This window comes from Vidua chalybeata, chromosome 20 (genome assembly GCF_026979565.1).
Source record: "Vidua chalybeata isolate OUT-0048 chromosome 20, bVidCha1 merged haplotype, whole genome shotgun sequence".
Taxonomy (NCBI): Eukaryota; Metazoa; Chordata; class Aves; order Passeriformes; family Viduidae; genus Vidua; species Vidua chalybeata.
Genome location: NC_071549.1, coordinates 782,317 through 795,385, shown reverse-complemented (window position 1 = coordinate 795,385; position 13,069 = coordinate 782,317). Strand labels below are relative to the sequence as shown.

Below are 13,069 nucleotides of genomic sequence, written 5' to 3'. Positions count from 1 at the left end.
CAATATCGGGGTGAGAAAACTCACAACGAGGCCTGCAACAAGAGCACCTGCGGCTACAGCTTGTACTAACATGGGGGGCTCCTGGGAGCCATGGCAGCTCCAGGAAGGATGGATGCTTCCTGCAGCCGGTCGGTGGCAGGTGCAGGTTACACACAGCTCCCCCAAACGCTGACATAGTTACTGGGGGAAATGCCAAAGAGCCTTACGCTGCTGTGACACGCGCGGGGAGCTCTCCCGGGGGTAACACCGACATGCAAAACACAGAAGTAAACACCCCTTTGCCATAGCTACGAAGATCCCCACACCTGCTAGGCCCCCCGGATCCCATCCCTGCTCCTGGCGCTGTTGACGGTGTTGTCATAGGAAACGGCGCTGTCGGGGTGTGCCGGGGCCCTGCGGTGCCTGCGCTGGATGCGCTCAAAGGAAAGGTATGTGCGAGGGGCAGGTCACACGCATGGAGTGGCCTCGTCACCGTCCCAGGGAAGCTGAGGCTGGTAGGTGGCTTTGGAACAGCCAAACTCACCGCAATCGTGAGGGCCTGAAGTTTTCCTTCCTCCTGTGTCTCTGGTGAGCAAATGCTCCGTGTTTGGGGTGTGTGCCAGGAAGGTGGTGAAGGTGAAGGGACAGGGGAGCTGCCTCTTCCGATGCTGAGCATCCTTAGGTTTTCCTGCCTTGGTTCACTGTTAACTGTTGACCAATAGACTATCACCCCTGGATATGCTGTAGGAAGGACGCTCCAAACTAGAGAGACAGTCTGAAAAGGACACCTCTGTCAGACATCCCAGAGAAAATCCTCTCAGGACATGGAGCAGGAGGATTGTGAGGCATGGACAGGGCTCTGTGGTGCCTGGCAATCAGGGCGTCTGCTCAACCTTATTTTCAGCAAGCAAAACCTCTTTGTTTTGCCATCCCCCACTCAGAGGTGTTTTCACCAGCCCAGTGTTGTCCCCATGGCTCTCTTGATGTTAAAACACCGGGGATCTCCGGGTGCTCTGAGCATGGGTCCCCATCTCCTTCTCCCTTGTGCATTCCACCGCATCCTCCAGCACCTTCCCTGGGGGAAGATTTGACCCCGTGTACAGCCCATGCCACAGCCCAACAGGACACCCACGTGGGGCAGCCAAGGAGCCATCCAGCCTCAGTGTGAGTCTGGAAGCCACCACGGACATATTCCAGTGTCATGGGCAAGGTCATGTCTAGGATAAAAACATAGAAACATGGAATAGCCTGCATGGAAGGGACCTTAAACATCATCTGGTTCCAATCTCATTGCCCCCACTAATCCCAGATTGCTCCAAACTCTGTCCAAGCCTGACCTTGGACACTTACAGGATTGGATTTTCCCAATTGTCCCTGTACACTTGGTGCTGGGGTGTTTGTCAAGGCAGGAGAAGCATTTCCAGCTCTGCAGGGGCTATTTGGGGACCGGGGGGGCTCAGGCAGCCCCTCCCTGGCAGGTGCCTTTGTCTGTTGGGTTTGAAGGCTCTTGTGATCCCATCCATACCTTGCCTATCCTTAACTTTCCATGAGCTCCTCCTTCCCTGGCAGTCCCTTCCCACGGTTGTCATGGGAAGAGGTTTTGCCAGCACAAGGATGCTGCTTGGAGGGAGCAGGGCTGGAGCAGCAGTCCAGGGCCATGGGTGGATGCTGTTCCTTGACATGACCAACAGAAACAACATCGCCCTTCCGGCACCAGAGAGCCACTCGGGATCTCTTGGGAATGCTTGTCATTGGAGACTCCTCATGAGGAGAAGGGGAGACACCTTCCCCAGTCCCTGGCAGAGACCCCATCCCAGGCTTCTCTTTTCTGCTGGGCATGATCCTTATCTCCTCCTTGGTAAGCCATCTCTCTCCTGTCCCCCCAAGATGCTCTCCTTTTTCATCTTTCCACCAATTTTGGTGCCTGGTTCTGCCCCCCTTTAGCCTCCTTTCTCTCCTGTATCCATGACTGCCTCACTGCAGGCCACACTTGGCTGCAAGCTGTGTTCCAGCTCTCCTTGCCTTGGGCCCAGCAATGTTTGTGGCAGTGCCTTCTCTGCAGGCTTTGCCTCTGCCCTTCCCTCGTGGATAACCAGCTCTCCATGTGCTTGGAAGAGCTGTGGATGTGGCCTGTGAGGTTGGGATTGTATTGGAAGTGGTGCAGCCACGGGAGAGAGGATCCCCATCCTTGGGATCTCCATCCTTGGACGCGTTCAAAACGTGCCTGGACACGGCCTTGAGCAGCCTGACCCAGCTTTGGAGTGCTGCGGGGCTGGGCTGGGGACCTCCAGGCATCCCTTCCAACCTAAATCCTTCTATGGTTTATATCGAATTCTCTCTGGTATTTCTGCAGTTCTGGAAAGCCTTCAGTGATGGATCGTTGAACGGCTCTGATCTGATGCTGGCCAAGGAGGGATTTAGTGGTCCTGGCTCCTTCCATCTCATTCACATTGTCCTTCTCAAGGACAGCTGAACATCTGCTGCCCATAGGTAACTCCAGGCCGCCGCTCCCTGCCTGGGTGTGAAACCTCTGCCTGCCTCCATCCCCAGCTCTGACCTGCCCTTGGAGCTTGCAAGTGATTGTTTTCATCCTGCTCCCACTGTCTGGGGCTTTCCAAGTGTTGATTAAAAGGTACCATCACTGCAAAACGTGCTGTGCCTGAGTGGCTGTGGATTTCAGCAAGGGAGACTCAGTGTGTACTGGAACGGTCAGCACCGATTCTCTGCCAGATGTCAGCTCTGACCCCCAGCAGTTTCAGCAGTAGATCCGTTTAAAAATTGGAAGATTGTTTTTTATTCTCAAAAGAAAGGAAAAAAAGCAGGTATGTTTATCATGGAGATATTGCTTTCCACTGCCTGTGCATTCTGCCATGGCCAAAGTGTGTTCAAAGAGACTCTCAAACCTCCTTTGTGCAGGGAGCAGGGCTGGAAAATCTCAACCCAGAAAGGGAAAACTGAAGCAAATCGTGAGCAACAGAGCACAGAGATGTAGCTGGTTACACTCAGCCAGAACATGAACTTTAGACACTGCCTGTGCTCCAGTTTGTGTCTGCAGCACAGAGAGGCCCTGAGGAAAAGGCGGTGGAGCTCTATTATCTCACAGCCAGATCCTTGTGGTGCTGAGGGGAAACATAGAGCAGGCAGGGCTGGGCTGCCTCCCTCCCTTCCCAGTGCACCCTGCAAATGCCAGTCAATGGCTCCCAGAGCTCTGATAATTCCAACCATGACTCAGAGACCAAAAATCAAGAGCAGAGCTTCAAATTAAGAATTATTATTAAAAAAAAAAAAAAAAAAGCACATACTGGGTACAGGTTTTTTTTTTGTGTTCTGCTTTTTAAGCCATAAGGTTTATGCCTCTGGCTTTTCTGTGCATCCAGAAGGGCTCAGAGTCTGCCTTTCAGCAATGTGAAATATGAGCCTCCCTCAGGCACAGAGCTATGGGAGATGGAGATTAGAGAACCTGAGAGGCGAGTGCTGCATTTGCTGATGGCAACAACGCTCTGGATCCACAGAGGATGTTCTTTCCCCAAAAGTCCCTTGCGGGGAACTGTAACTCCCCACACAGTTTGGAGGACAATGTGGGGACTGTAACTCCCCACACAGTTTGTAGGACAATGTCCTGCTTTGAGCTGACCTGGAGGCTGGAAGGGATCAGCTCAGCCATGGGCTGACCTTGAGATGAGTTCCCTGTGCTAAAACACTTGTCAAGGTGGGGATCTGGCTCAGCAGCCCCCTCCAGCCTCCTTGTCTGACTCCCAAAGAGGCACCACGTGTGTGATTAAAAGCCTTACAATCCTGAGATCTGGAATGTGTGTGTCTCTTTGCTGGGAAATGGCAATCCTGCAAAAAGATAAAAACGTGCTTTGCCCAGGGCTGCAGCTGGGTACATCGGTGCAGGCTGGTGCCAGGTCCCGCTGCCACCCTCCCAGGGCTGCCCAGTGACCTGCAGTTTTCCCATTATATTCCCACTTGGGAAAGCACCTGCTGCTGGGCACGGTCACTATCCACAGCTGGTCTAGCTCTGTCCTGGGAACTGGAAATGTGACTGTGGGATTTAATGGCTTTAATGAAATAACATGGAGAGGAACTTGGGGAAGTGGTACAGGAGGTCATGGGTCTGGGGGACTGCCAGGCTGGGGGGTCTCCACAGCAGCGCAGGGGTGGGGACAGGAGGAGAGGGCAGAGGGGACCAGGGAGTGGGGTGAGAAGGTGGCTGGACTGAGGCAAGAAGAGCTGGAACATGACTTGGAGCCACCTGCAGCAATGGGGTCATGGATACAGGAGAGATTTGGTACCCAAGGAGGTGTGGGGGAGACAATCAGGTGTCAAAATTGAGGGAAAGATAAAAAAGGAGGGATCAGAAAGGGATGGATGGTCCCCAAGGAAGGGATATGGATCTGGTCCAAGATGGGAAGGTGAGGAGGAGAGGTCAAACACCCTGTGGGATGGAAGGGACCAGTTCTCAGAGCTGGCAAAAGAGGGAAAGAGAAGGGCTGAGGCCTTGTGCCAGAGACAGCAGAGGGGTCAGGGGCTGAGCAAGGGCTGGTGACACCAAGCAGAGGTGATGGTGGCCCAAAAGTCCCTGCATGGGCTGACATCAGGAATGGCAGCTGTGATGGAGCAGAGGAGGTAGGGAGGTTCCTGCATTCATCCCAGCACCAGCCAGGATTCCCTCACACCTCCTGGTGCTCCTCCAGAGCTGCATCCCTGCAGGAGTCTGCCAGTGCATTCCTGGCCACCTCTGGGCCATTCTTCTCGAGTCAATGCTGTTCTTCACTCTTCCTTCCTGGGCAGCAGCAGCAGCAGCAGCAGCAGATCCTCCCTCAGACGGGCTCTGCCCAGCCCTGGCTGTCTCTCCCCATCGCTGTGGGGCGCTGGCCAGCACGGTCCCGCTCTTCAGCCGTGCCTGTGCTGGGAACATCCTCCCCGACACGTCCCAGCCTGTGCTACCCTCTGAGGGACGGGGTGGGAAGGGCAGCCAGGTCACCACCAGCCTGCAGCCCCCCACAGCTCCAGACCCCACGGATGCCTGGCACAGCCGGCAGGGATCGCGAGGAGCTGCCCTTGTCTCTCTCCCAGGGGTGTGTAAGGGATGATCCAGAGCCTCTTGTTGCTACATCCTCCTGGAGCTTGAGGAGAGAAACACTGCTGGAGGATAGAAGCCTCTCGGTGTGGGGTGATGGGCAGCGTTTTTGGGGCTGTTTCACTGAATTCCTTCTCTCTCTCTACCAAGCCCCGCTCCGGGTCTCAGCTTCCCAGGGGAAGCCGTGACTTTGTCCTGGGGCCCGGCTCCACTCCCGAGCAGCCCTGGGAGCCGCTGCCCGGTGCTGGCGGGTCTCAGCGTCCCGGTTCCCAGCGGCGTGTCTGGGCTGGGAGCAGCCGCGGGGCTCAGCCCCGGGGCTCAGCCGCTCGCTGCGCAGTCTGGCAGCAGCTCCGGCACAAGCGCAGCGCTGGCCCTGCCCCAGTGCACGCTGCTTCCTCCCGGCAGGCCGGCCAAGAGGAGTCAGCTGAGGACAGGAGCCGAGCCGGCAGCGCAGGCAGCGTGGGGAAGGGGGTGATGGAGGGCCGGGGGCGGTGCTGGGCAGTGCCAGGAAGAAGCCTCATGGAAGGGCAGTGGGAATTTGGGAATTGCTGTCGTGGGTCCTGCTGCCGGATGCGCCGTTCGTCTCTTCCGCCAGGTTTTGGGGTGTTTCTGGTTCCGCTCTTTGCCAGCATCCATCGGCAGCCCCTGGAATTTGGGGCTTTTCCCTAATGTCAGAACTCCCGCACTGTCAGACACAAACAACCCGTTCCCTCCAAATTGTCCCTCTTGCACAACCATTGCTAAATTCTCCTCCCATCTGCCAAGTTCCACCTGTTGTCTCAAGCGATGTCATCTCCATCCCTCAAGTCCCTTATTCCCGCTGAGATAGCAGGAATGTCACTGTCCCGTTCTCGTTTATTCCCGGGAGCAGAGGCTGAACAGGGGCAATTCCTCCTGCCTCATGCTCCTGCCTGCCGGTGTTTGAAGCTGCTGCTCCCCATGACGTGAGTGCTCTGGCCAGAAACTGCCTCGGGGATGGGCAGGGACGGAAGGTTTGAAAGCTTTCAGGTTCACCTCTGCGCTGCCACCCAGACCCCATTGCCCACGGCGATGCTTTGGCTAAACTCGGCCAGTTAAGACATCATTTGTAACTAGCATATGGATAATGTTTCAATTTAATTAATTCAATTAATCTTTGACTGCAGAGTGTTGCCTCGGGCCAGGTGGGCTGCTCGCTGAAGATGTTGCAGACAACTAGAGCATTGATGAAATATGTCACCATTTCAAAGCAAAATTTGGGAGATTTTTTGTTCCAGCATGGAACTGGATTGTATTTCAGAAGTGAACACATAAAGCAAACCCAGCCATTACGTTTCAGGCTGAAACAGGCTTTTTTTCATTTTGAATCCAAATTATTAGGAAATTTGTTTTGATTCCAGGGATAGAAATCACAGAGATACTGGGTTTAGGTAAAACTGATAAGCATCAGGCTTTTAGGTCCATTGGAATTGCTTAGGAAAGGTGTTTTCCAGAGGTGCTCCAGTGTTGGGTCTCCAACATCTGGGGAGCTCCAGCCTGATCAGGTCAGAGGATGGTGAATTGTGGGGTGGCTCCAGGAAAGTCTCCACAGGTGCAAATGGATCAGATACCCACTGGGTGCTGGGCCACTGCTGTCATGTCTTAATCCAGGGGGATGCGAAAAGCAGCCAAGCACCCAAAGAGCAAGACGGGACTGAAGAAGAAGCAGTGACAATATGAGCTCCCCTGGGGGTGCTGCATGAGAACATCCTCTGGATCAGCATCACGAGACACAGCTTTCCAGGTGGCATTTGTGAGGGTGAGCCCCTCCGGAGCTGGGCTGCTGGGAGCAGGCAGTGCCCGTGGGAGGAGGCATCTGCCCCTGGGCAGCACGGCACTGCCTGGCAGAGGCACGGGCTGCTCTGCTGACTCGCCCTGCCATCCCTGCTGGAGCTGCTTTCCCTCGCAGCACTTCACAACTCAGCACTCTCGAGTTAATTAGAGAACCATCTGCCCCCTTCTCGCACATCATAAAAGCGTGTTTAAAGCCGGGCGATAAAAGGGAGCGTTAGTCTGGGTCACTGCAGGATCCGAGCCCGGCGTGGCCCCGCCTGCCGCGCTCCCTGGCCCGCTCTCAGCCCAGGTGGGAACGATGTTTGAGTCCATCTGAACTTGCTCTGCTGCCAGCTTCCTTGAGAGACTCCCAAGTATTTCACAGCTCCCACTCAGGCACGCTTTGTTCTCTAACAGTCTCCTACAGCCTGTCCCTGCTTAACTCTCCTGGCTCACTCTCACTCCGGGTGCTGAGGAAACTTGGGACCTTGCCTGGTGCCAGCTCGTGGTAGTGGCCAGCAGGTCTGTCCCTGGTTTGGTCTTCAGATGGCTTCAGGCTTTTCCAGTTGGCCAGCACAGCCCCTATTCCATCCCTGAGCACACAGGGTGCAGGACATATCCCAAAGAATGGCTTTGGGCACGTCCTTGGGGACATGGGTACACGAGACAGCGAGCACACAGGGACAGCTGGTCCAGCTGCACTCGTGCTCATCACTGTAAATATCCAGAGAGCTCCTCTTCCCTCACTTCAGCCTGGAGGACATGTTTCCCTCCCATCCTGGTGTGCAGAGCAGAACAACTTGCCAGATGTTTCATGTTAAAAACTCCCTTTTCCTCCTTTCTGCTTTCTTTAAAGAGTCTCAGATGGGGAGGTGAGGACCCTGTCTGCTCTGCTGAGGACCACCTAATCTGATCAGGTCTCTTCTGGCACAAGGCACATCCAGGCTGCCATCAACCCCACATTTGAATATTGAGATGGAGTACAGCCCTGGGCATGGAGCCACAGAGCAAATCGGGTGAGCAGAGAGCTGTGGAGCTGCAGAACCAGAGCCTGCAGCATCCTGCAAACCCACAGGGCTGTTTCCAGGAGTTCAGGGTTGTGGAGAGCCACCAGTGCTGTGGGACTGTGCAGCCTGAGGAGGTCACTGGGAATGGGGACCTGTTGACCATCTGCACAGCAGTCTAAACTGAGGGGAAAATCCCTCCAGATGCTCCCCAAGGAAACGTGTGTGCCAGCCCAGCTGAACAGACCTTAGCGAGGGTCCACCACTGGCCACGTGGCCGCTGTGTGCTCTGACCAAGCACAGAAGGATGGGGAGATACGACCATCCTGCTGGTCAGTGCTCCAGGAATCTGGGATTGGAGAAGGGAGATGGCTCTGAGAAGATGATGTTCAGTGGCTGGAGAGAGGGAAAATCACTGAATCACAGACTGGCTGATGTTGGCCAGGTCATCTCCAGCCCCCTGCTCGAGCAGGGACCCCTGGAGCCAGTCCCCATGGATAGTGTCTGTTGGACTGTGTCCATGGCTCAGAACAGGTTCATGGCCCAGTGTAAGATGGATAGAGGGGAGGAGCTGTACCCTGGGACACTTCAAGAAGGCCAGGACACTCTCCTTTGGTGGAGCCAATCCTCCTTGTCCTGTGTGGGGCTCCCAGCAGTTCTCTCTCCTCCACACCCGTGGCACTATGACTTCCCTTTCCTGTAGCACCAGGATCACCACCAGCATCTGGAGGAACATCCCCAGTATGTTCCCCGGTCTGATGGAGAGGCTCTGGACAGGGGACCTCAGCCCTGCTCTCCTCCAGGGACAGGGTCAGGGAACAAGCAGAGCCCCAGCTCGTTCCTGGTGTTATTACAGCCCCTTCTGACATGGGTTTCAGCATCTCCAGGGCCACTGGTGTCCCAAGCCCCAGCCCAGCCGAGGAGGCTTGGTGAGAACTGTACACTCTGTCCCTGCCAGCCTGGCACGGTCCCTGGCTCCGGGACAGCCCTGGCTGCTTGTGCTTGCCCAGATGCCCAGGACCTGGCTGTCCCAAAGGATGCTGAGCTGTGAGCAGCAGGCCCTGAGCTATTTTTGCGGGCCTTGCTCTGCATTCCTCTTCCCTTGGGCTATGTTTAGACAACATGCTCCTACTCCAAAGCCATTTTTCTGCATGATTGAATCCCCACAAGACAGAGGAGCAGGTGAAAGCCAAGGCAAGGCCACGGGCTCTGTGCGTGCCTGGGCCAGGTGCATGGCAAAAACAATGTTGGTGTTGGCCTTCCCTGGATTTAGCAGGGCCCACTTGTTCTGCTCCCAGTGGATTGGTGTGCATAATCTATGTCTCACACATGGTGTTGCCAGGGCCTGGGGCATCCTGTCATGGATGGAGTGTTCAGGAGGACAGGGAGACTCTGGCTACCCCATGTCCCTTGCTCTTGATCCACTCTTGGAAGAGCTCGATGGACACGTCTCCCCCGAGCATGGGGGCTCTGCTGAGCTCTTGTCTCCTCCTTGGACATCACTATGCCTTCACAGCCAGGTGTCCAGCTCTCTTTGCCCCTGAGGCCTGGGAAAGTGGGGTCACCTTTCAGGGGGACAAGTATTAAACACTGCCCTTCCTCCCTGGGCTCTGGCACCACTCATCTCTGCGGTGCCTGACTGGGGAGGTTATTAAGTGAGTATGAACATCCTTGAGTGTAATCCACACGCAAATGCTAAATTAAATTGAAACCAGAAGATCCCTTCAGCAGCACGGTTTATTGCCATTAACCCTTGGGTGACACCAACTGGACTTCCCCTGCAGTGCCAGGAGGAAATGGCTCACCTGAAACTCCAACTCTGGCCTGCAGTTTGGGCATGGACAGCTGTAGCCACATTTGGTGCCTGTCCATCTCCAGCTGCCAAGCCCCATATCCAAACCCAGGAGGGCACCAGGAGAAGGTCAGTGCTGGAGTTCACAGCTGGAAGTCAGCAGCATCCCAAAGGGGAGATGCCCTCCCAGTCCAGGAGAGCACCCTGGAATGGTCTCCTGGTGCACCCAGAAGGGCTCCCTGCTGCCCTGCACCCACTGGAGCCCTTTGGAGGCCTCTGGGGAGGAACTGTGAGGAAAACACCTGCCCCAGACAGAAATCCCAGCACACCTTGCTACAAGCATTTTTGGGGGAATCCGCAGGGGATGCCCAGAGTTTCTGCTCCTCTCTCCAACCTGCCTGTGCTGGGTGCTGCAGCTCAGAGGAGGTGCTCAGATGTGGGACCACAGTTGACCATGGGGGTGCAGAGTTCCCACAGGGACAGGGAGAGGATGGGCAAGGCAAACTGCCAAGTGGCCCATGGAGCAAGGGGAGAGGGCCAAGGAGAGGAGAGGAGATGGAGCTGTGGTGCAGCTGGGCTGTGGCGAGCGAGGGCAGAGCACTGGCCTGTGCCAGTGGGAGGAGGGAGCACGGGACAACCCCGTGTTAAGGCAGGGCCACACCAGCCTGTGCTCATCCACCTGCTGCCTGTTCCTCTTCTGTGATCTCCTCCTCCCCTGCAGTCCTTGCCCTCTGCTCTCCCAGTTGCTCCATCCCTCATGTTTCTCCAGCCACCCTTTCTCCTCTCACCAGGTACCATCACCCCAGCCCTGTCACCAGAGCCAAGCTGGAACCATGCCATGGGGTTTTCCCCCTCTGGCTTGATGCAAACCGCTCTTTGCATCCCAAAAACCTGCCTGGGGGCGGGATTTCTCCAAGACTCCAAGCTTCCCCTGCCCCGCTCGTGCCAGCAGCTGCAAGGGATGTTGGCAGGAGGCAGAGTGACCTCAGCGACGCGGAGCTGGTCCGAGCTCTCCCGTTCCAGGGAGCACAGGCAGCTGCCAGCAGGAGCCAAGGTGCATGAGGGGAAGGCTTAGGACATGGTTGGCAGGGCCACGGCCACCCCTGCTCCAAGAACCACAGAAATATGTAAATGAGAAACTCAGCCCCTTATTTATGAGACTTCGCGATTCATTTTTCATTTGGGGAACGCGAACGAATGAAAATATGAAATATTTCTCCGATGACACAGTTTCCACCCAAGAAAGCACATTCCTTGGAGGCGATGTGCATGTGCACAGGGCCCACACGGGACCAGGCCTGGGCCCTGAGGCAAGCTGGGCAGAGTCCGTGGTGGGACAGCAGTGAAAATCTCGGTGAACTGGAAATCCCTTCTGGGGTGCTGGGAGGGCCAGAACTGAGGGCAAGGGACAGAGCTCAGCTGGTCCAAGGAGGGAGGAGGAGGTTGCACCTCATTTACAACCAAAGCAAGGATTCATCTCCCTTCTGCCCACTGAGAACAGATCTTCTCCTCCTAGTATCTACAAAATGCTCACTCTGGTGAGGTCTGGATTTCCCAAGTATGTGCAAGTGTTCTCATTTATTGCCTTAACAGATAAAATTCATTGCTCAGCTGGCTCCTTCAGGATGGCCTTTCCAAGGTTAGTGTTTCCATGTCCTTCATGAGCCCCAGAGGGAAAATCCACACAAATAAAATCTATGGATTCAGCATCCACACGATGTCATGGGCCAGACCTTGCTGCCTCCCAGCAGCCTCAGTACCACAGACCAAGCACACTCCAAATTATGGTCCTGCCTATTCCCACTCTTTAATCCTGGAAAGTTTGGTCCAGCCCTTACCTTCTCCTGGTCTTGAGGCACCAGAGGTGTTCTCCACCAGCCTGAATCCTTCTGTGCCTCTTCCAGCAGCCTGCTTCAGCAGAGCCCCGCAAGTGGGATACCCCAGCTCTACAAGGAGCTCCTCCAATCCCCTGATTCAGGGACAGGAGACTGCCAGGGCTCCAAAGGTACCTGTTCCAATGCTGGTGAGGAGCCCCACCCCTGCTGGCCCTCCCCAGTCCATGCTGACTTTTTCCCATGGGAGCTATGCCAAACTGGAGCCAGTTCCTGTAGGATTGGGGTGGGTGGGCTGAGACCACCACTGGGTTTGGTTTCCTGGGGACATTACCATGAGCCACCCTGTGATGACTGAGTTGATGTCACAAGAAATGTGATGCATTTAGGGTGGCCCATCCTAAGATCACCTTTAATCTCCACTCTTCTCTGCTCACATCAACCCCTTCCCTTTATTGACCCAGCCACAGAGTCTGTCACTATTTGCACCTTCCCAAGGTCCAGCTCAGCTCGACTTCTGGCAGCTCGCACTTCCACTGGGCACTTTCAGCTCCTCAGACAGAATTTTTGCTGAAGATTTGCCTGGTCTCTTTAAGACCTGCTCATTCTCACTGTGATTTTAGTGGACAAACCATTGTTGTGAGAGGTACCACCGAGTTTTGTACCTTTGCCTTGAAAATTCTGCCATCCCCCAGCACCTGCAGCCTCTGGACTCTTCAGCTCAGTTGACTTAAATCCTTAAAAATCTCCCAATACGGGAAAGAGGAATCCTCCACCTGCACTGTTGATCTGGCAGGGGTTATTCTTCAGTCTGTTTTAGATGAATCCTACGTGGCCAACGTGCACATTCCACAACTGGCTTCTCCATCGTGTTCCCCCGACGGCAAAGTCCAAGTCTAAAATAGTAAATTCTGGAGCCATCTATCAGCTGCCACATCCCAGAATAGCCAGTAGCATTTGCTCTCCAATCTATATCTGGAAGTGAAAGGCTCCCTCAGTGACAGCAAGATTTATGAGTAGTTGTGATCAAGGGACATGTGCAGACTGCTCGCTACAGGGCCTAAAAAGGACTTGGGCACAACCAATGGGAAAAGCCCCCTGGGGCTGCTCTGGGCTCCTGCTCCACAGCCCCTTGAGCCCAGCTCGGCCAGGACATCCCTCCACACGGTCTCTCTGTCCCAGCTTCCTGGGGGATGGGGACAGACCTCATCCTACCCACCACTTTTACTCCATGATGTCTTCAGCGACTCCAGCAGCCTCCAAGTGGACTTGAGCATCACCAGGAACTTGTGTCCACAGCCTCCTTTTCCCAAGCTGCAGATCCAAATCTGGAGGCAGCCACAGTGCTCTGGAGATGCCCATTTCTCTCCACTTAGTGTCTCTAGTCCTGGAGACATTTCTCCTCCCAAAGCAGAGCTTGCAGCCAAAGTCACTCAAACCTCAGCACATCGACCCTCAAAGCCCTTTCTTCTGAGCAGGATTCTGGAATATCCCCACTGATGGATTGGTTTTCTGCATGGCATTCCCCATCCCACAGGTAATCCCATGCCCTCACTCATCCCTTGTGTCCTCTCACATTACCAGGTGT

The 13,069-nt window shown here is 55.1% G+C and overlaps 1 long non-coding RNA gene across 1 annotated transcript; it reads left to right on the top strand.

Moving 5' to 3' along the window:
• Positions 1-440: 440 nt before the first annotated feature.
• LOC128798186 (uncharacterized) lies at positions 441-3,225 on the top strand. The gene is made up of 3 exons (XR_008434351.1): positions 441-567; positions 2,333-2,801; positions 2,896-3,225. It is a non-coding gene; the product is annotated as an uncharacterized LOC128798186 (long non-coding RNA).
• The last annotated feature ends 9,844 nt before the right edge of the window (positions 3,226-13,069 follow it).